Source organism: Hyla sarda, chromosome 3 (genome assembly GCF_029499605.1).
Source record: "Hyla sarda isolate aHylSar1 chromosome 3, aHylSar1.hap1, whole genome shotgun sequence".
In the NCBI taxonomy this organism is placed as follows: Eukaryota; Metazoa; Chordata; class Amphibia; order Anura; family Hylidae; genus Hyla; species Hyla sarda.
The window spans coordinates 325446882-325470026 of NC_079191.1; the positions used below are offsets into that span (position 1 = coordinate 325446882).

A 23145-nucleotide genomic window follows, 5' to 3' on the forward strand; every position below is an offset into this window, starting at 1 on the left:
ATTGTGGGTAGAATTACAAAAGGAGGGAAATACTGAAAAAATAATATTTGGGGTAATCTACAGACCCCCTAATATCACTGAAGAGATAGAAGTTCGGCTTCATAAACAAATAGAGAGGGCCGCCCGGGCAGGTACAGTGGTAATAATGGGAGATTTTAACTATCCAGATATAGATTGGGGTCCGGGGTTGGCTAAAACTACAAAGGGGCGACAATTCCTAAATTTATTGCAGGATAATTTTATGGGCCAGTTTGTGGAGGACCCAACAAGAAGTGATGCCTTGTTGGATCTGATCATTTCCAACAACGCAGAGCTGGTTGGTAATGTAACTGTGCGGGAAAACCTTGGTAATAGCGACCACAATATAGTTACTTTTGACTTAAAATGTAGAAAACAAAGACAGGCGGGGAAGGCAAAAACATATAACTTTAAAAAGGCAAATTTCCCTGGGCTGAGGGCTGCACTACAGGACATAGACTGGGGGGAGGTGTTCTCAAATACTGATACAGAAGGTAAATGGGACATCTTTAAATTAACTCTAAATAACTATACAGCTAAATATATACCAAAGGGGAACAAATATAAACGATTGAAACTAAATCCTACATGGCTGACACATGATGTTAAAAGAGCAATAAACAGCAAAAAAATAGCCTTCAAAAAATACAAATCTGATGGGTCAGCGATAACATTTAAACAGTACAAGGAGCTTAATAAAATCTGTAAAAATGTAATAAAAACAGCAAAAATTCAAAATGAGAGACAGGTGGCCAAAGAAAGCAAAACTAATCCTAAATATTTTTTTAGATATATAAATGCAAAAAAACCAAGGACAGAGCATGTAGGACCCCTTAATAATGATAATGGGGAGGTTGTCACAGGCGATCAAGAGAAGGCGGAGCTACTGAATGGGTTCTTTAGTTCTGTATACACTATGGAAGAAGGAGCTGACATTGGCCAGGTCAGTGCTGGTAACACATCATGTAATGTACTGAACTGGCTTAATGTAGAGATGGTACAAGGTAAGTTAAGTGATATAAATGTAAGCAAATCCCCAGGACCGGATGGACTACACCCAAGAGTTCTTAGAGAGGTAAGTTCAGTAATATCTGTACCCCTGTTCATGATATTTAGAGATTCTCTGGTGTCTGGTATTGTGCCAAGGGACTGGCGCAAGGCGAATGTGGTGCCAATCTTCAAAAAGGGCTCTAGGTCTTCCCCAGGAAACTATAGACCGGTAAGTTTAACGTGCATTGTGGGTAAATTGTTTGAAGGACTTATAAGGGATTACATACAGGAATACATAGGGGATAATTGTATTATAAGTGATAGCCAGCATGGGTTTACTAAGGATAGAAGTTGTCAAACCAATCTAATTTGCTTTTATGAAGAGGTGAGTAGAAGCCTTGACAGAGGAATGGCTGTGGATATAGTGTTTCTGGATTTTGCTAAAGCATTTGATACTGTCCCTCATAGACGTCTGACAGGTAAGTTAAGGTCTTTGGGTTTGGAAATTTTAGTTTGTAACTGGATTGAACACTGGCTCATGGATCGTACCCAGAGAGTGGTGGTCAATGATTCGTACTCTGATTGGTCCCCGGTTATTAGTGGTGTACCCCAAGGTTCAGTACTGGGACCGCTGTTGTTTAATTTATTTATCAATGATATAGAGGATGGTATTAACAGCTCTGTTTCTATCTTTGCAGATGACACCAAGCTTTGTAGCACGGTACAGTCTATAGAGGATGTGCATAAGTTACAAGATGACTTGGATAGACTAAGTGTCTGGGCATCCACTTGGCAAATGAGGTTCAATGTGGATAAATGTAAAGTTATGCATCTGGGTACTAATAACCTGCATGCATCGTATGTCTTAGGGGGGATTAAACTGGCAGAGTCACTGGTAGAGAAGGATCTGGGTGTACTTGTAGATCACAGACTACAGAATAGCATGCAATGTCAGGCTGCTGCTTCCAAAGCCGGCAGGATATTGTCATGTATCAAAAGAGGCATGGACTCAAGGGACAGGGACATAATACTCCCCCTTTATAAAGCATTGGTACGGCCTCACCTGGAATATGCTGTTCAGTTTTGGTCACCTGTCCATAAAAGGGACACTGCGGAGTTGGAAAGGGTGCAGAGACGCGCGACTAAACTAATATGGGGCTTGGAACATCTTAGCTATGAGGAGCGATTAAAGGAGTTACAATTGTTTAGTCTTGAGAAGAGACGTTTAAGGGGGGATATGATAAACGTATATAAGTATATTAATGGCCCATACAAAAAATATGGAGAAAAACTGTTCCAGGTTAAACCCCCCCAAAGGACGAGGGGGCACTCCCTCCGTCTGGAGAAAAAAAAGTTTAGTCTCAAGGGGCGACACGCCTTCTTTACCGTGAGGACTGTGAATTTATGGAACGGTCTACCTCAGGAACTGGTCACAGCAGGAACAATTAACAGCTTTAAAACAGGATTAGATACATTCCTGGAACAAAATAAGATTAATGCTTATGAAGAAATATAAAATCTCATCCCTTCCCCAATATCGCGCCACACCCCTACCCCTTAATTCCCTGGTTGAACTTGATGGACATATGTCTTTTTTCGACCGTACTAACTATGTAACTATGTAACTATGTAACCCCTAATGCCCAAGGTATCCTAAAAAAGGGGGGGGGGGCAGAAAAAGGGTGGGTGGGGTGGTAGAGCCCTATTAATGAGAAAATGGAATTAACTCACTCAATCAGACCTCCTTTAATCGAATGCACTGGAAGGGGTCTACACTTCCCATATGGTGTCCCATAGGGCTAGGTATAGAGGGGCCACAGTATATCTGATTATTGATACAGGGGTCCGACTGCATGGACTGTATACATAGAAGGGTAAGGACTAAGGGATAAAGCCATCCATGTAGATAAATGAAATGGTTAGGTAGTCTCAGTCACGTAGCTATATGAAGCTGGCAAAGTTGAGTTGCTCATTAAGGTGCACAGTGTCGAGAGTAAAAATCCACCTAGTCTCCTTTTGAGTAACAATGGAATCAGTGTTTCCTCTGCGTATCCCAGTGCTGACTACTTCTAATACTTGAAATTGAATAAAGTTGAGGTAGCCATTGGAGGAGATTTATCAAACGATTTAGACTGGTTTTTCCTGTCTAAATTTGTTGCACAGAAAGTCGCAGTCTAAATATGTGCGACTTTTCTGCGACTTTTGCTGTAGAGGATTTTTAGAACATGATGCATGCAAGTCTATTTTAGATGGAAATGCATTGGAAAATGCATTGGTGCTGAATTTATCAAGTGCGACTTTTGTGCGACAAGTCGCATCTGCCCAAAATACGCTGAAATGTCAGACCATGTTGGAGCAGGTCTAAATGCAGTTTAAGCTGTAGACCCTGAAGTCAGAGCACAGAATTTATCAAGGGCTGTGAGACCTTTGATAACTTAGGAGCACAATAGACAGGAGACTACCACATACGCTGGTCTATAAGCATACCCAGAATAGACTAGATTAGTAAATGTCCCCCATTGTGTTTATCGTTGACATGCCTGGCTACTGGTTTGTCCCGTTGGTTATTAATGTCCCCTATATGTTCCAAAATCCGTTTTTTTTAATGAAACGTATTGTTTTACCAATGTATCTTGCTCCACATTTGCATAGGCAAATATATACCACATTGCAAGTTCTGAAGTTAGAGAAAGATTTAGCATTAAATGTACGGTTCAGGTGGTTGTCGGTATATTCTCTGCCAGTTTTGATGAATTTACATGCCCGACATTTTCCACATCTGAAGGTCTGAGCCTGAGAGGAAGTAGATGTGCGCTCCAAAGTGGAGCGCATGCGATGACGCGTGCTCTCCACTGACGGCACGCATGGGATACTACGCATGCGCACGGCCGTAGCACACGTCACTTCCGCCCAGTACGTAGGACGGAAGGGGAGTGCAGCTAGCGCTCATTTTGGCGGGCTACTGCACATATAAATACAGGACTGCGCACATCGGGCACTTATGCCAGCGCGTCCTGGAGATCGGGGTCTCTGCACAAAAGTAAGTCCTGCCTTTATTACTTCCCTTAACCCCTTACCATACTTATCCTTGGGCCTCTACCAACAAGTGGGCATTGTTTATCAGGTTACCCCCCTCAGGCTGCCTTATCGCCGCAAGCCCGGAGGCTTCACATATCAGATTCCTCCATAGGTAGGCCTGACTTTTATATTTTGTAAAGTTGGCACTTTTTTTTTAGGCCTTCTCCCATTCTTATTAGCCTTATGTCTGTCCCTAGATCTGAGGACCGGCATCCCATTCATCTTATATATATACACATGTCTATACATATATATGGGAACTTCTACCACAACTCTAGGTATGTAAACTAGACTTTTTTCCCCCACAACCACCGGCCCTCTAAGATGTTTGATCTCACATCAGGTTCATATTTTCTATACAGGTTTCTACTATCCCTTAAAGGGGTACTCCGGTGGTCAACGTGTTTTTCCGTTTTTGACTTACCCTATTTGTTTTGTTTCATTTCTATTCTTGTTGTTTAGGCTACTCTATTTCCGTTCTTTGTTGTCTTTTTATCCCCCACTTTGTTTACCTATCTTTTCTTCTATTTCCTGTTTCATGCTGTGCTGAAAACTACAAACCCCAGCATGCCACATGCCTTGTTGGTTTGGGGCGGCTCCTTTTTTATTTTTGTTTGTTTGTTCCGCCCTTTACCCACCCTACTATTTTCCCGGGTCAGCCCCCTTATACAGAGCACACTAATATAATCAGCCTTGGTTGGGATACACTGTCATACACACACACAAAAGGGACTACAACTCCCAGCATGTGTCATTCAGGAGTCTTCAGTTTGTGGTATAACACCAGCATGCTGCCTCTGTAGTCTCCTGGGGGTTGTAGTTCACCACACCTCTGTAGGGCATACACCAGTGTTTTCCAACCAGGGTGCCTCCAGGTGTTTCAAAACTACAAATCCCAGCATGCCCTGACAGCCTTTGGGCATGCTAGGAGTTGTAGTTTTGCAACAGCTGGAGGCACACTGGTTGGGAAACACTGCTGTAACATGATGTGTATGCTGAATAGGCTAGAACAGTGTTTCCCAACCAGTGTACCTCCAGCTGTTGCAAATCTACAACTCCCAGCATGCCCAAAGTCTGTCAGGGCATGCTGGGAGTTGTAGTTTTGCAACAGCTGGAGGCACATTGGTTTGTAAACACTAGCATACACATACAACAGGGACTACAACTCCCAGCATGTGTCATTCAGGAGTCCCCTCCTCCCCCTTCACATATAGGGGGAGATTTATCAAAACCTGTGCAGAGGAAAACTTGTCCAGTTGCCCATAGCAACCAATCAGCTTGCTGCTTTCATTTTTATGAAGGCCTGTGAAAAATGAAAGAAGCAATCTGATTGGTTGCTATGGGCAACTGAGCAAGTTTTCTTCTGCACAGGTTTTGATAAATCTCCCCCATAAAGATCATTCCCAGTATGTGATTTATTCCCCTGCAGTCCATACATCCCCAGCCCGGGCACCTTCTCATCCTCCCCTTCAGATAACACTTATCTTCTCTCTGAGGTCCTTCTCCTGTGCAGACCTGTGTCCTTAGGATACAGAGCGGGGGGAGGGGAGGTGAGGAGCTGTGTACTCAGCTGGATGAGATGAGGGGGCGTGGCTTATTCATCCCATGCAGACAGAGAGGAAAAAAAAAAAAGCTGTGACATCTTGTCCACAACAGACTAAGAACTGTGGACAACAGTAAAAGAAAACCCTCTGAACTACAGAACTTCCTGCCCAACAAACAGGTAAGAAAAACAAATACATGCTGCCAAAACATATAACACATGTATATCGCAAAAAAAACAAAACTTACAGAGAAGATGCCATATAGTCAAAAAAATTACCCCCCGGAGTACCCCTTTAACCTCTTAAGGACCAATGACGTCATGGCACCCTGGGCTTTAAGGACCAATGACGTTCCACAACGTCATGGCGTTTTCCGGTCTCTGCCGCTCGCCGGGCAGAGATCGGAACCGGGTGCCTGCTGAAATCCTTCAGCAGGCATCCAGGGCAAACGCCGAGGGGGGCCATGTAGGCCCCCCATGTCGGCGATCGCCGCATATCGCAAGGGAAATCGCCCTTGCGATCTGCCGCGATACCAGGCTGATCGGGTCTCTGGGACCCGACCGCCCGGTAATTTCGCATGATCCCGGCTGTCACAGACAGCCAGGACCATGCTGGAGCCTAGGAGCGAGGTGGCAAGCCTGCCACCTCCTCCGATCCCCTGCGATCCGTCGGTTAACTAGATTGGGAACCACTGTATAAGTGGTCTGCAAACTGTAGTCCTCCAGATGTTGCAAAACTACAACTCCAAGCATGCTGGGAGTTGTAGTTCGGCAACATCTGGCTCTAAAGATGTTGCCGAACTACTACTCCCAGCATGCCTGAGAATGTTTGGGAGTTGTGGTTTTGCAACAACAGGAGGTACACTGGTTGGGAAACATTGTCTGTTTCCCAACCCAGTGTTTCCCAACCCGTGTGCCTCCAGCTGTTGCAAAACTATAACTACCAGCATGCACTGATGGACTGTGCATGCTGGGAGTTGTAGTTTTGCAACAGCTGGAGGTCCCCCCCCCCCCCTGTGAATGTACAACTCCCAGTATTGCCGGACAGCCGTTGACTGTCCAGGCATGCTGGGAGTTTTGCAACAGCTGGAGGCACCCTGTTTGGGAATCACTGGTGTAGAATACCTCTATGTCCACCCCTATGCAAATCCCTAATTCAGGCCTCAAATGCACATAGCGCTCTCACTTTATAGCCCTGTCGTATTTCAAGGCAACAGTTTAGGGTCACATATGGGGTATCGCCGTACTCGGGAGAAATTGCCTAACAAATTTTGGGGGGCTTTTTCTCCTTTCATGCCTTATGAAAAGGTGAAGTTGGGGTCTACACCAGCATGTTAGTGTAAAAAAAAAAAATGTTTTACATTAACATGCTGGTTTTGCCCCATACTTTTCATTTTGACAAGAGGTAAAAGGGAAAAACGCCCCCTAAAATTTGTAATGCAACATCCCGACTACGGAGATACCCCATATGTGGGCGCAAAGTGCTCCGGGGCCGCACAACAAGGCCCAGAAGGGAGAGTGCGCCATGTACATTTGAGGTGATTTGCACAGGGCTGGCTGATTGTTACAGCGGTTTTGACAAACGCAAAAAAAAAAAAAAAAACACATGTGACCCCATTTCGGAAACTACACCCCTCACGGAATGTAATGAGGGGTGCAGTGAGAATTTACACCCCACTGGTGTCTGACAGATCTTTGGAACAGTGGGCTGTGCAAATAAAAAATTTTGTACAGCCCACTGTTCCAAAGATCTGACAGACACCAGTGGGGGGTAAATGCTCACTGTACCCCTTGTTACATTCCTCAAGGGGTCTAGTTTCCAAAATGGTATGCCATGTGGGTATTTTTTGCTGTCCTGGCACCATAGGGGCTTCCTAAATGCGACATGCCCCCGAGCAAAATTTGCTCTCAAAAAGTCAAATATGACTCCTTCTCTTCTGAGCATTGTAGTTCACCCGTAGTGCACTTCAGGTCAACTTATGGAGTACCTCCATACTCAGAAGAGATGGGGTTACAAATTTTGGGGGGTATTTTCTGCTATTAACCCTTGCATACATATGAAATTTGGGTGGAAACACACATTTTAGTGAATTTTTTTAACATTTTTTTACATATGCAAAAGTCGTGAAACACCTGTGGGGTATTAAGGCTCACTTTATTTCTTGTTACGTTCCTCAAGGGGTCTAGTTTCCAAAATGGTATGGCATGTGGGTATTTTTTCCTGTTCTGGCACCATAGGGGCTTCCTAAATGCAACATGCCCCCCAAAAACCATTTCAGAAAAACGTACTCTCCAAAATCCCCTCGTCGCTCCTTCGCTTCTGAGCCCTCTACTGCGCCCGCCGAACACTTTACATAGACATATGAGGTATGTGCTTACTCGAGAGAAATTGGGCTACAAATATAAGTATACATTTTCTTCTTTTACCCCTTGTAAAAATTCAAAAATTGGGTCTAAAAGAACATGCAAGTGTAAAAAATGAAGATTGTGAATTTTCTCCTTCACTTTGCTACTATTCCTGTGAAACACCTAAAGGGTTAAAACGCTGACTGAATGTCATTTTGAATACTTTGGGGGGTGCAGTTTTTATAATGGGGTCATTTATGGGGTATTTCTAAGATGAAGACCCTTCAAATCCACTTCAAACCTGAACTGGTCCCTGAAAAATTGTGATTTTGGAAATTTTGTGAAAAATTGGAAAATTGCTGCTGAACTTTGAAGCCCTCTGATGTCTTTCAAAAGTAAAAACTCGTAAATTTTATGATGCAAACATAAAGTGGACATATTGTATATGTGAATTAAAAAAAATTATTTGGAATATCCATTTTCCTTACAAGCAGAGAGCTTCAAAGTTAGAAAAATGCAAAATTTTCAATTTTTTCATAAAATTTTGGAATTTTTCACTAAGAAACGATGCAAGTATCGACCAAATTTTACCAATAACATAAAGTAGAATATGTCACGAAAAAACAATCTTGGAATCAGAATGATAGGTAAAAGCGTCTTAGAGTTATTAATGCTTAAAGTGACAGTGGTCAGATGTTCAAAAAACGCTCTGGTCCCAAGGTGTAAAATGGCCTGGTCCTTAAGGGGTTAATGCCAAGTATATGTCATCTGCGCTATAAGTCCATCATAAACTTGGTATGTATCTACTTTCAGGGGTCTCATCTAAATATCTAAATAACCCACACCAGTTTAAAACAAACATCTTATACCACAATGATTTTGTTTTCAGAAGTAATTTTTTACTCATGAACGGCCTACATAAAGAGATGAACATATGCACACCACTCCCCCTAACAAAGGGAGAATTCTGAATGCACATTATATACCTCCATGCTGAATACCTACCTCTACACTAACGTGGGAGAAGAGAGAGATACGCTTATTATGTGTGTATCTTATTTCTCTGAATTCAATCCCTGAGGAGCTGTGCCACAGAATAACAGACACAGCGAAACGTGCTGGAAATCTATTTATTATTGTGTATATCACATGGTTCATCAATATATGTATACTGTATAATCTTTTGTATGCACCTTACTCACGCGGTGATATCTGGAGGTACTGTTTGGTATCTGCCTGAAGTACGCATTACTCCCCACAGCTACCCCTATCCCATCCTGAAGCACTAGGGTGAGATAGGAGGATCCTGGATGCGGGTTGGCCCTCTATTGGAAGGCCTCACTGCATTAATAGGTAGGGGGTCTGTTGACCAGCAGGGTCAGCTTCCTAGGCAAACGCAAGTGGGCCTACATCCAGGCATTACACTTGAAATTTTGATTAACTACAAATTGTTTATGTTCATTTTATTGTATTTCTAATAAAAGCTTTGTTTTATATAATCTGTGGACCTCCTATTATACGTTTAGAGGAAAGAAGGTTTCTACACCAGCACAGACGGGGTTCTTTACTGTAAGAGCAGTGAGACTGTGGAATTCTCTGCCTGAGGAGGTGGTCATGGTGAACTCTGTAAAAGAGTTCAAAACGGGTCTGGATGCATTCTTGGAGAGAAATAACATCACTGGCTATGTATACTAGATTTATAGGGACAGAACGTTGATCCAGGGATTTATTCTGACTGCCATATTTGGAGTCGGGAAGGAATTTTTACCTCTAGTATGAGGGGTTTTTTTTTGCCTTCCTCTGGATCAACTCAGTAGGGACTCATTAGGGATATAGGTTGAACTTGATGGACTTTTTTCAACCTCATGAACTATGTTACTATGTTACTATCACCCAGCGGCACGCTGCTCCCTCTTTCAGCAAGCCAAGGCTCTACCACCTCAGCTGAAGGGAGCTGGGTTTCATACCCTCCTTCTGTCGCTCCAGATGCTCTTGCTCATCCTATTTTTAGTCAGCCATTCCGCCAACAATCCATCGGCGAAGCCATGCCCAAGAGACAACAGTATGCGCCCACTCATCAAATGGCGCAGAAGCTGAACGTGCTCCTGTCCAAGTTGCTGGTGCTGCAGTTCCTCCCTCTTCAAGTGGTGGACTCTGCACCTTTCAGAGAACTGATGGCTTGTGCTGAGCCGCGGTGGAGAGTGCTAAGCCATCATTTCTTTGCGAAGAAGACAATACCAGCCCTGCACAATTTTGTGGAAGAGAAGGTGGGCCAGTCCTTGAGCCTGTCAATGTGTACCGAAGTGCATGGCAGCACAGACATCTGGAGCTGTAACTATGGTCAGGGACAATACATGTCCTTTATGGCTTACTGGGTGAATGTGGTTCCTGTACAGCCACAACACCAACTTGGATAGGTCATGCCGCTTCCTCCTCCACTCCCTCAGGCCGTTGATCCTGTGACAGTGTGGACTTCAGCATACCATGTGTGCAGGTCACGGTGGTGTCCTGCTGTTCTTCACATGGTTTGCCTTGGCGAACGGAGTCACACAGGGGAAGAACTTCTAAAAGTCAATGGTAAATAAATTGGAGCATGGCTCACTCCACGAAAACTGGAAATAGGAACCATGGTGACTGACAATGGGAATAACATCTTGCATACGCTGTGACTGGGAAGGCTGAGTTCCTGAAGTGTTCTGAAGCAGTTCCTGAAGGGTTCCCCCCATTTGCAAGACATCTTAACAATGGGAAGGAAACTTTGCATGCACTTCAGCCACTTGTACACCACAAAGCACACCCTCCTTGGGCTGCAGCGTCAGAACGGTATCCCTCAACATAGTCTGATTTGTGACATTGCCACACATTGGACTTCCACCCTCCATATGTTGGACCGACTATATGAACAGAGAAAAGTCATCACCGATTTCTTGATGATCCAATCGGATAGGGGTACTCCCCTGTGTAACTTCAATGTGAACCAGTGGCAGCTCACAAGTGACACCTGCCGTTTGCTCAGGCCCTTTGAAGAAGCCACAGTATTAATAAGTCACCAGGATTACGGGATGAACAACATCATTCCACTGTTTCATTTCTTACAACACGTGTTGGAAACGATGGCTGGTCAGGGCACTGGAGACCTGGCGCCTACATCTCACGGCCATATGAGCCCTGTGGGGGCTGAACTGGAGCACAGTTTAGGTTTCGCCAAATGGGTGGTTTTTCTAGTAATCTGACAGGTGAGGAGGAGCAGGAGCAGCCAGAGGAGCTAAAGGGTTATGAGGAAGGTGAGACAGAGGACCCAGACACACTGTGTCAGCATGCAGTGGAGATGGAGGCAGGGAGTCCCTCTGAGTCACTTGCACAAATAGCACGATGCATGCTCACTTGCTTGAGTAGTGACAGCCGAATTATCACCATTTGGCAGTGGGAAGACTTCTGGATCTCCACCTTATTGGACCCTCGATACCGCCACATAATAGGGGCCTTTTTTACAACCACTGAGAGGGAGGACAAACTGACCTACTACAGAGGCATCCTATGAAGTCAGTTGGCCAATGCCTATCGGTGCCATCATCCATCCTCTCACAGTTCTGACTCGGGGGTCCCTCTGCGCTAACCTTCCACTGCCATGGCTGCTGGGAAGGGGTGGGGTGGCAGGAGCAGTACCTGCTCCATCAGCAGCAGCCTGAGTCTACAGTCGCTGATGAGTAGCTTTCTTCAACCGCATAGTAAAGCAACTCATCAGCAGCAGGTATACCTGGAGCAGTACCAGAACCAGCAGGTGGTGGTATACCTTGACATGCCCATGCCAACACACCTTGAAGATCTGCTGGACTTCTGGGCAGCCAAACTTGATTTGTGGCCACAACTAGCAGAGTTCGCCCTGGAAAAGCTGTCCTGCCTGGCTAGTAGTGTACCATCAGAGCGAGTGTTTAGTGCGGCAGGGGCCATAGTCAGAGATCTCGTTTGTCCACGAAAAATGTAAAGAGACTGACCTTTGTGAAGATGAGTCAGGCATGGATCAACCAGGATTTCCAACCACCAATGCCTGATGCATGAGAATAGATTGACCATGGTGCCACCCCAACACTTCACAAATATGGATAGTGCCAAACAGATGAAGGGTGCTGCTCCCCAGTTACAAACATTCCTCCGCATCAGACCTTTTTTCACCCACCTTCGTCACCGTGTACTGGAATTGCCACCCACCGCACCACTCTGTCACCGGGTCACTTTCAAGACTCCTGATGCTGCTGCTGCCACCTCCAGGCTGTCTCATTCAGCCACTATATGGTCTCTTCTCATACTTCAGCCAACTCCAGGCTTTGTCATTTAGCCACTATATGGTCTCCTCATGCTTCAGCCACCTCCAGGTTGTGTCATTCAGCCAATATATGGTTTACTGATGCAGCTGGGCCTGGGCCTAAAATTTTTATGGTAAAATTTTAAAATTCATCTTTTAATCTTTGGGATTGTGAAGCCCTAGTGTCTTCTCATGCTGCTGCCAGCTCCAGGCTGTGTCATTCAGCAACTATATGGTCTCCTCATGCTGCCAATACCACCACGCTGTGTCATTCAGCCCCTATATGGTCTCCTCATTCGGCCAACACCTCCAGCCTGTGCCATTCATTCAATATATGGTTTACTGATGCTTTAGCCACCTCCGAGCTGTGCCATTCATCCAATATATGGTTTACAGAAGCTCCAGCCACCTCCAGGCTGTGCCATTCATCCAATATATGGTTTACAGATGTCTCAGCCACCTCCAGGCTGTGTCATTCATCCAATATATGGTTTACTGATGCTTCAGCCTGCTCCAGTCTGTGTCATTCAGCAACTACATGGTTTAGTGATGCTGCTGGGCCTAGGACATTACCTATACATGTTTATGGTAGCACTAGGTACAATACATCTTCAATGGAAATTTCTAAATTCATCTTTTATTCTTAGAGACTGTGAGGCCCTATTGTCTCCTCATCTGCCGCCAACTCCAGGCTGTGCCATTCAGACACTATATGTTCTCATGCTTCAGCCACCTACAGGCTGTGCCATTCAGCCACTAAATGGTCTCTTTAAGCTGCCACAAACTCCAGGCTGTGCCATTCAGCCACTTTGTGGTCTCTTCATGCTTCTGCCACCTTCTGCCACGGTTTCCTTATGCTTCAGCCACCTCCAGGCTGTGTCATTTAGCCAATATAGGGTTTACTGATGCTGCTGGGCCTGGGCCTAAACATTTTTTATGGTTGCATTAGCTACCATTAATTTTACATTTAAGTTTAAAAATTCATCTTTTAATCTTAGGAATCGTAAAACCCTAGTGTCTACTCATGCTGCTGCAAGCTACAGGCTGTTTCATTTAGCAACTACATGGTCTCCTCATACTGATGCCACCTCCAGGCTCTGTCATTGTGCTGCCATGTGACATGTGACTCCTTGTTAGATTTGGTCCTTTGTACCCACACGCCAGGGCCCGAGACACTAAAACTTGGGAGTTAAAATTTCAATTTCTAAATCCTCAATTTCAATTTCAAAATCTTAAATTTCAATTTCAATATCTTAAATTTCTATTTAAAAATCTTACATTTCAATGGTCTCCTCATACTTCTGCCAACTCCAGGCTGTGCCATTCAGCCACTCTATGGTCTCCTCATGCTTCAGCCACCTCCAGGCTGTGTCATTTAGCCAATATATGGTTTATTGATGCTGCTAAACCTGGGTCTGGGCCTAAGAAATTTTATGGTAGCTCTAGCTACCCTAAATCTTCAATTTACATTTTAAAATTCATCTTTTAATCTTAGGGATTGTGAAGCTCTTGTGTCTATTCATGCTGCTGCCAGCTCCAGGCTGTGTCATTCAGCAACTATATAGTCTCCTCATGCTGCCAACACCTCCACGTTGTGTCATTCAGCCACTATATGGTCTACTCATGCTACAGCCACATCCAAACTGTGTCATTTAGCCACTATATGGTCTCCTCATGCTGCCAACAACTCCACACTGAGTCATTTAGCTACTATATGGTCTCTTCATGCTGCCAAAACCTCCACGCTGTGTCATTCAGCCACTATATGGACTCCTCATGCTGCCCACACCTCCATGCTGTGTCATTCAGCCACTATATGGTCTCCTCATGCTTCAGCCACATCCAAGCTTTGTCATTAAGCCACTATATGGTCTCCTCATGCTGACAACACCTCCACGCTGTGTTATTTAGCCACTATATGGTCTCCTCATGCTGACAACACCTCCACGCTGTGTAATTCAGCAACTATATGGTCTCCTCATGCTGATGCCACTTTCACGCTGTGTCATTAAGCCACTACATGCTGTCACCAACTCCAGGCTGTGTCATTCAGCTACTATGTGGTCTCCTCATGCTGCCACCACCTTCCCGATGTTTCATTCAGCCACTATATGCTGCTGCCCACTTCAGGCTGTGTCATTCAGCCACTATATGTTCTCCTCATGCTGCCGCTACCTCCACGCTGTGTCATTCAGCCACTATATGGTCTGCTCATGCTTCCGCCACCTCTAGGCTGTGTCATTCAGTCACTATATGGTCTCCTCATGCTTCCACCACCTCCAGGCTGTGCTATTCAGCCACTATGTGGTCTCTTCATTCTACCGCCACCTCCACGCTGTGTCATTTAGCCACTTTATGCTGCCGCCAACTACAGGCTGTGTCATTCAGCCACTATATGTTCTCCTCATGCTGCTGCCACCTCCACACTGTGTCATTCAGCCACTATATGTTCTCCTCATGCGGCCGCCACCTCCCCGCTGTGTCATTCAGCCACTATATGGTTTCCTCATGCTGACGCTACCTCCAGGCTTTGTCATTCAGCCACTATATGGTTTCTTCATGCTGCCGCCAACTTCAGGCTGTGTCATTCAGCCACTATACGGTCTCCTCATGCTTCCGCCACCTCCAGGCTTTGTCATTCAGCCACTATGTGGTCTCCTCATGCTGCCGCCAACTCCAGGCTGTGTCATTCAGCCACTATATGCTGCCGCCAACTCCACGCTGTGTCATTCAGCCACTATATGGTTTCCTCATGCTGCTTCAAACTCCAGGCTGTGTCATTCAGCCACTATATGTTCTCTTCATGTTTCCGCCACCTCCAGGCTGTGTCATTCTGCCACTATATGGTCTCCTCAAGCTGCTTCCGCCTCCACGCTATGTCATTCAGCCACTATATGGTCTCCTCATACTGATGCCACCTCTAGGATCATAGTGACGCCTCTGATCTGCAAGTCATACTTAATAACAGTATTATTTTTCAAACCCAGCACACACCCTATGCGTGTTACAGCAAGGCAAAGTGTTCTACACCCCTATTGAGGCTCTGTGTAGGCCAGAAATAGCTGTTTTTAACAGCGGACCGAACCAAATTTTGGGGGGAAATTCGGCGAATTATGAACACAAATTGCTAAATTTATTTGAACAAGCAATTTCCTGCATAATTGTCTTGAGCAAAATTCCAGATTCCAATAAAAATTTCAAGTAATATCCCCTGGATTGAGTCACTCCTTAGGCATGTTTCCCACAAGCATATAGGTATAAATCTGTAATACAAATCTAAATGTGGACACATTATAGGTGAAATGTTTTGCTTCAGTATTCCATCCATATCATTGTACAGTAAATATTAATTTAGTTACAATTTAAAATATGCAAGAAACAAACAGGAAAAAAGTCAGCACAACAACCAAATACACTGGTGCATGTTGCTGTGGATAATATACAACATACAAAAAGAAGGCTGCATCAGCACTCTTTATCAAAAAATGTAAGGCTCTTAGCACACTTTTTTATCTGAACTGTCTCCCATCCGCCACTTGAAGGTGGCCTACCTTCGGATGCGACCCTTACACACTCACTATACCCATCTCTGCTGGGCACATAGCCTCTGACTGGGTGAATGCAGGATCCACTATCAGTTCAAAATCCTTCTGTGGAAAGGAACAGAGGTGGGTAAAGTGAGCGGGTAGGGTCCCATCCGAAGTGAGGCCAACTCTGCGTGGTGGATGGGGGACACTTTTTGCTCAAAAAGTGTGCTAAGAGCCTTAAACTTTTTCACCAAGAGCGCTGATGCAGCCTTCTTTTTGTATACAATTTAAAATATAGTTGGAAAAGAGGGGAAAACACTGATATGATGGATCAACCCTGGATACATCCATATTTTAATGCTCTCCATAGACTACAATAGGAGGTAGTTTTTTATCTGCAAAACTGATAATAGTAGCACATGATTCACTTTTATAATATGCACATATTTGTGACTAGCCCATAGATTAACATTTCTTTTATATGATGGTCAGCAAAAAAACATTGTAACATGGATACAAAATACACTCGTGTGAAAGCAATTTCCTAAAAGAGTGGAAGAAAACTGCTGTACTATCTTTCAATTGCAGTTCCTGCATATGGATGGGGACCTATTATGTTTTTTTATTGTGATTTTAGGTATATAACATTCCCAGATGATGACACTATCATGCTCACATTCTACAAAACGTTTGGTATGCTGGATTAATAGAAGTTTCTGTAAAACTGAGAAGGTATCCCATGAAATACTGCTGCTCAGGTTTACACTCTAACAATGAAGTGTGTGATCAGCTTCAAAGCGGAAATGTAAAGGTAATTTGTGAAACAAATAATGTTTTTGTGTCGTCTAGTCTTTTAAAGAACGCTTTATAGATTTACAGGCACAGACTGAAATCATTAAGAATGAACAGCTCATTTACAAAGTACACAAGAGGGACTCTTCGAATGCCTTTCAAACATGTTATAATTGTGCTCTAAAAAATAAGGACATTTTCACCCTGCAATAGCAGTGTCCGTTTACTGTATTTGCTCCTAGAGTATATATTGTAAACATATCCATCGACAAGACAAGAAAATTGTGATCACCTGCATTGACAAGCATAAAGTTGTATAAGTAATTGAACTTACTGAAGAGTTTCTGTACGCTGTCAATGGAGGTCAATTGAATTCCACTGTTTTAAAGGATAATCATGTTCTGACTGATGAGCCCCTACTTAAAGGGGTTATCCAGGAAGAGAAAAACAGAGCTACTTTCTTTTAAAGACCTCTCCCCGTCTGTCTCCACGTTGGGTGTTGTTCTGCAGCTCAGTTCCATTGAAGTGAATGGAGCCAAGTTGTAAAAGCACACCCAACCTGGAGACAGACGTGGAACTGTTTTTGAAAGAAATTAGCTCTTTTTATACTCCTCGATAACCCCTTTATTTTAGTGTAAACATTTTGATTGCAGAATCCAAGCAATTATGTATTTACAAAAGTCAAGACTTTTTTTTAAAAGGTAGAATTTTTCAAGTTCTTAAAAAAAATAAAATAAAATAAAAGGCAATTACAGACCAAACTAAAGGGGTACTCAGTTGCTGGACATCCTATCCCATATCCATAGGATTGGGAATAAAGTGTCCGATTGGGGGCATCCCCACGACCCTCTCGCGATCTCCGTGTAGACACACATGGGTTTGGGAGGCCGTGGTCGTGAAGTCCCCTCCATTCATGTCTATGTTAGGGGGTGTGACAGCTACTAGATGCCGTAATCAATGGCGATCATGGCTTCTAAAAGAATTGATGGCAGTTGCTGGTATGCAAAATGATGGGTTGTGACGGCTCACCAGCCTACCTCTGTCTCCAACTTCTTTAAGGGTTGTGTTATGCTTATAAGCTGAGCAGCAAAGGCTGCTATAATTACTATGGACAACTGTTGAGGTATTATTTATAAAGACAAAAAACCACAGAGCGCTCCGTAGTGCAATAGATTAAGGTGATAATCTCAAACAAAATAGTGAGAAAATTGCTCACCCCGTAGGTTGTGCTACCAGTAAGGCACAACACTGATGTCAGCATGTATATAGAAGTTCCACCATGCAGCCGATCCCACCACCAGGAATTAGGTGTCAAGATACAACAATATAGCCTCCAACCACTTCAGGGATTTAAATGGCGCAACAGGTGATGTACAGCAATAGTCCCAAGGACACTCAGGCAGTAGCGAGATGAATTAGCATAGAAAATTAATTCGAATACATTTTCTATGCTAATTCATCTCGCTACTGCCTGAGTGTCCTTGGGACTATTGCTGTACATCACCTGTTGCGCCATTTAAATCCCTGACGTGGTTGGAGGCTATATTGAGGTATTATTTATGCAACTTTGCCTTACCACTTGTTACTAGTGTGAGCCCTCACCTTTAGTCTGTCCCACTTGTCGGTATCCCACACTCTCTGTGTAAATACTCAGCAGTGAGTTTTTCACATTTTAAATGTATTTTAAGGTTCAGTGTGGCAAAAAAATTATTTAGTCAGCCACCAATTGTGCAAGTTCTCCCACTTAAAAAGATAAGAGAAGCCTGTAGTTTTCATCTTAGGTATACCTCAATTATTAGAGACATACTGAGAAAAACAATCCATAAAATTAAATTTTTTAAAGAATTTATTTGCAACTTATGGTGGAAAATAAGTATTTGGTCACCTACAAACAAACAAAATGGCACCTGTTTGAACTTGTTATCAGTATAAAGGACACCTGTCCACAACCTCAAACAGTCTCTCCAAACTCCACTATGGCCAGGACCAAAGAGCTGTCGAAGGACACCAGAAACAAAATTGTAGAACTGCACCAGGCTGGGAAGACTGAATCGGCAATAGGCAAGCAGTTTGGTGTGAAGAAATCAACTGTGGGAGCAATTATTAGAAAATGGAAAACATACAAAACCTCTGATAATCTCCATCGATCTAAGGCTCTACGCAAGATCTCACCCTGTGGTGTCAAAATGATCACAAGAACAGTGAGCAAAAATACAAGGGGACCTAGTGAATGACCTGCAGAGAGCTGGGACCAAAGTAACAAAGGCTACCATCAGTAACACACTATGCCGCCAGGGACTCAAATCATGCAGTGCCAGACATGTCCCCCTGCTTAAGCCAATACATGTCCAGGCCCAACTGAAGTTTGCTAGAGAGCATTTGGATGATCCAGTAGAGTATTGGCAGAATGTTATATGGTCAGAGGAAACCAAAGTAGAACTTTTTGGTAAAAACTGAACTCATCGTGTTTGGAGGAGAAAGAATTGTCATGTCTGTCCTGGTCTGTGTTCACACACAGATATTGGATTTGCTGTGTGTGAACAGTTTTATGTTCCCCAGTCAGGGAATAGTTAATGTCTCTGGCTTTTTCTCCCTCTGTTTTCCAATAGCCTTTAGGGTGTGTCTATTTAAAGTCAGCTCAGTCTAGCCTCTGGGCTGGTGATTAACTTCATTATATACTGACTTGCTATGATGCTGGATATGCTGGTGGGAGCTCTTGGTGGTAATTCTTCTTATTTGAACTTTTAATCTACTATCTATGTTTTAGCATGCACTTTGTATTTTCTGGTTTTAGCCATGTTAGGTGGTATGCTCTTAGTGGATTTTAAGCTGTGTTTGTTTAGTCGGTTTTAGGATTTGTATATCCTTTCTGCCATGTGTCTGTTCACACTGTATTTTCTCATGTATCCGTTTATGTGAAGTTCTGTGTTTTATATTTCTGTTTTCCCACTGGGCCAGCATCCTGACCACATGGTGAAGTGTGCCGCTGGCCAGTAGTCTATTAGGATTTAATATCAATTGCTACTTCATTAGTGAAGTGGAGTTTCCAGTTTGTGTGTCCAGTGTGAACAGTTTCCTATGTTGCATCCCTGTTACCGCTCCATTGGGGACTCCTTGACTACTGGAAGTATTCAGAGGGATTGCTATTCCTATCTTGTGTTCAGTGTGAACCGTGTTCTATAAATATATCCTGTGTATCTCGGCACCCCTATTACCTGTCCATGGGGACTTTGTGTCTTTTGGAGGTTTGCATAGGGAATGCGTTTATTCCTGATTAGCGATAGATCCCTGCTTCTGGTCTATGGGGACTTTGTGTCTACTGGATGTTCTGGGGGATTGTGCTACATTCCTGTCTGTTCCTAAAGTCTATTGACTCATCAGTGTTCCTGTCTTATGTTTTGAACTCTATGTGTTTATTAGTTCTTGAGTTCAGATGTTTGGAGTTCTGTACATGACTATTGATCCACAGTGTCCTCTGTTCATGACCAGAGATCTATTGTGTCCTCCATTCACGACCACTGAGTCCTCTGTTCATGTCTGCTGATCCATACTGTCCTCTGTTCATGTCCACTGATCTATAGTGTCCTCTGTTCATGACCACTGATCCATAGTGTCTCTTGTGCTGCCCACTGATCTGTGTCCTCTGAACGTAATCTGTTATAGAGTTCTATGTTCCTGTTATGTTTCTGGTTATTGACTGTTATAGACTTTTTATTAGTATGTGTTTTAATTAGGCCCCTGCACTTTTGTTCAGGGAGGGACAGGCGCCCAGCTGTCGATACACCGGTTAGGGTGGATGGGCAAGTAGGCAGGGAGAGCAGTTTTAGGGTCAGTTTAGGGCTCATTCTCCCTCTCCCCTGGTCGGTCCCTGACAGAATGCTGAGTTGCATCCAAAGAACACCATACCTACTGTGAAGCATGGAAACATCATGCTTTGGGGCTACTTTTTCTGCTAAGGGACCAGGATGACTGATCAGTGTAAAGGAAAGAATGAATGGGGCCATTTATCGTGAGTGAAAACCTCCTTCCATCAGCAAGGGCATTGAAGATGAAACATGGCTGGATCTTTCAGCATGACAATGATCCCAAACACACCGCCTGGGCAACGAAAGAGTGGCTTCGTAAGAAGCATTTCAAGGTCCTGGAGTGGCCTAGCCAGTCTCCAGATCTCAATTCCATAGAAAACCTTTGGAGGGAGTTGAAAGTCTGTGTTGCTCAGCGACAGCTCCAAAACATCACTGCTCTAGAGGAGATCTGCATGGAGGAATGGGCCAAAATACCAACAACAGTGTGTGAAAACCTTTTGAAGACTTACAGTAAACTTTATATATAACAAAGTATTCAGATAAACTTTTGTTATTGACCAAATACATATTTTCCACCATAATTAGCAAATAAATTCTTAAAAAATCAGACAATGCGATTTTATGGATTTTTTTTCTCATTCTGTCTCTCATAGTTGAGGTATACCTATGATGAAAATTACAGGCCTCTCTCATCTTTTTAAGTGGGAGAACTTAAACAATTGGTGGTTGACTAAATACTTTTTTGCCCCACTGTATGTTGTTCATTGCATTTATGTATCAATAAAGTTATTATTTGGTCCATATATACGTTGGTTTCTTTTGTTGGGAATTTATGGCTATATGAGTTGGATTTATTACATTATATGGGATCACTTTTGGTGTAATTTACAAATCTGCATAACTTGATTGTTTTTTTTTCTTCACTCCGGAGTACCCCTTTATGAAAATAGAAATACACAAAAAACAAACATGAAATGAAACAATGGCTTTTTAGAAATAAAAAAAGAAGATCGCTTCTTTCATTTTTTTGAAAAGGCCTCTAAAAAAACAAAAGAAATGATTTGATTGGTTGCTATTGGAAACTGCTCCCCTTTTCCTCTGCACAGGTTTTGATAAATCTCACCCTGTGTGTGTGTTTGTGTGTCTGTGTGAGTGAGAAAAGCCTTAGACTAGTGTTTCCCAACAAGAGTGCCTCCAACTGTAGCAAAAGTACAACTTCCAGCATTCCCAGACATCCTTTAGATGTCCCAGCATGTTGGGAGTTGTAGTTTTGCAACAGCTGGAGGTAATTTCTTTTAGAAAATTAGCTACTGGAATCAAATGACAAAGGGGGAGATTTATCAAAACTTGTACAGAGGAAAAGTTGACCAGTTGTTTCTTTCACTTTTAAAGGGGTACTCCGGCGCTTAGACATCTTATCCCCTAACCAAAGGACAGCTGTCATGCCCCCTACCATAGGCTTGCATTGAGGGGCGGAGCGTGATGTCACACGGGGGCGGAGGCGTGACGTCTCACGCCGCTGGCCCCGTGATCGCCGGTAATCAGACCCGGAGTGAACAGGCTCGGGGGAATGATTTTAACTGTGGTGCTGTGTGCAAGATCATGGGGGTCCCCAGCAGCGGGCCCCCCCGCAATCAGGCATCTTAGGATAAGGGGATAAGATATCTAAGCGCCGGAGTACCCCTTTAAGAGGCCTTTTTAAAAATAAAAAGAACAATCTAATTGATTGTTTTGGGCAACTGGTCAACTTCTCTGCACACGTTTCAATAAATCTCCCCCAATGTGCCGGTTATTGCTGTTGGTCTGTCTTGTTGGTTTCTTCTTGATGATTCCAAGATACACTGCTCATAAAAATAAAGGGAACACTTAAACAACACAATGTAACTCCAAGTCAATCACACTTCTGTGACATCACACTGTCCACTCAGGAAGCAATACTGATTGACAATCAATTTCACATGCTGTTGTGCAAATGGAACAGACAACAGGTTGAAATTATAGGCAATTAGCAAGACATCCGCAATAAAGGAGTGGTTCTGCCGGTGGTGACCACAGAACACTTCTCAGTCCCTATGCTTCCTAGCTGATTTTTTGGTCATTTTTGAATGCTGGAGGTGCTTTTAATCTAGTGGCAGCATGAGACGGAGTCTACAACCCACACAAGTGTCTCAAGTAGTGCAGCTCATCCAGAATGGCACATCAATGTTAGCTGTGGCAAGAATGTTTGCTGTGTGTCTGTCAGTGTAGTGTCCAGAGCATGGAGGTGCTACCAGGAGACAGGCCAGTACATTAGGAGACATGGAGGAGGCTGTAGGAGGGTAACAACCATCCAGCAGGACTGCTAACTCCGCTTTTGTGCAAGGAGGAGCAGGATGAGCACTGCCGGAACCCTGCAAAATGACCTCCAGCAGGCCACAAATGTGACGTGTCCACTCAAACGGTCAGAAACAGACTCCATGAGGGTGGTATGAGGGCCCGACATCCACAGGTGGGGTTGTGCTTACAGCCCAACACCGTGCAGGACGTTTGGCATTTTCCAGAGAACACCAAGATTGGCAAATTTGCCACTGGCGCCCTGTGCTCTTCACAGATGAAAGTAGGTTGACACTGAGCACGTGACAGACGTGACCGAGTCTGGAGATGCCATGTAGAACGTTCTGCTGCCCGCAACATTCTCCAGACATTAAGAGCAGGATGGTTCTAAACATCAGTCAGGGACAGGTAATAGTTGTAAATCAGTGA

At 43.8% G+C, this 23145-nt stretch overlaps 1 protein-coding gene and 1 long non-coding RNA gene across 2 annotated transcripts in view; one reads left to right on the plus strand and one right to left on the minus strand.

Annotated features, from left to right (window-relative positions):
• LOC130362566 (uncharacterized) overlaps positions 1-5657 on the minus strand; it is a 34482-nt gene extending 28825 nt beyond the window's left edge. The window contains exon 1 of the long non-coding RNA XR_008891466.1: positions 5540-5657. This is a non-coding gene — a long non-coding RNA (uncharacterized LOC130362566). The remainder of the gene's footprint in view (positions 1-5539) is intronic.
• A 27-nt stretch (positions 5658-5684) lies between these two features.
• The window catches only part of ADGRG6 (adhesion G protein-coupled receptor G6), a 211070-nt gene continuing 193609 nt past the window's right edge, over positions 5685-23145 (plus strand). Inside the window, exons 1-2 of the mRNA XM_056567247.1 lie at positions 5685-5809; positions 16443-16616. The gene's annotated coding sequence lies outside the window, so the exon portion shown is untranslated. The remainder of the gene's footprint in view (positions 5810-16442; positions 16617-23145) is intronic.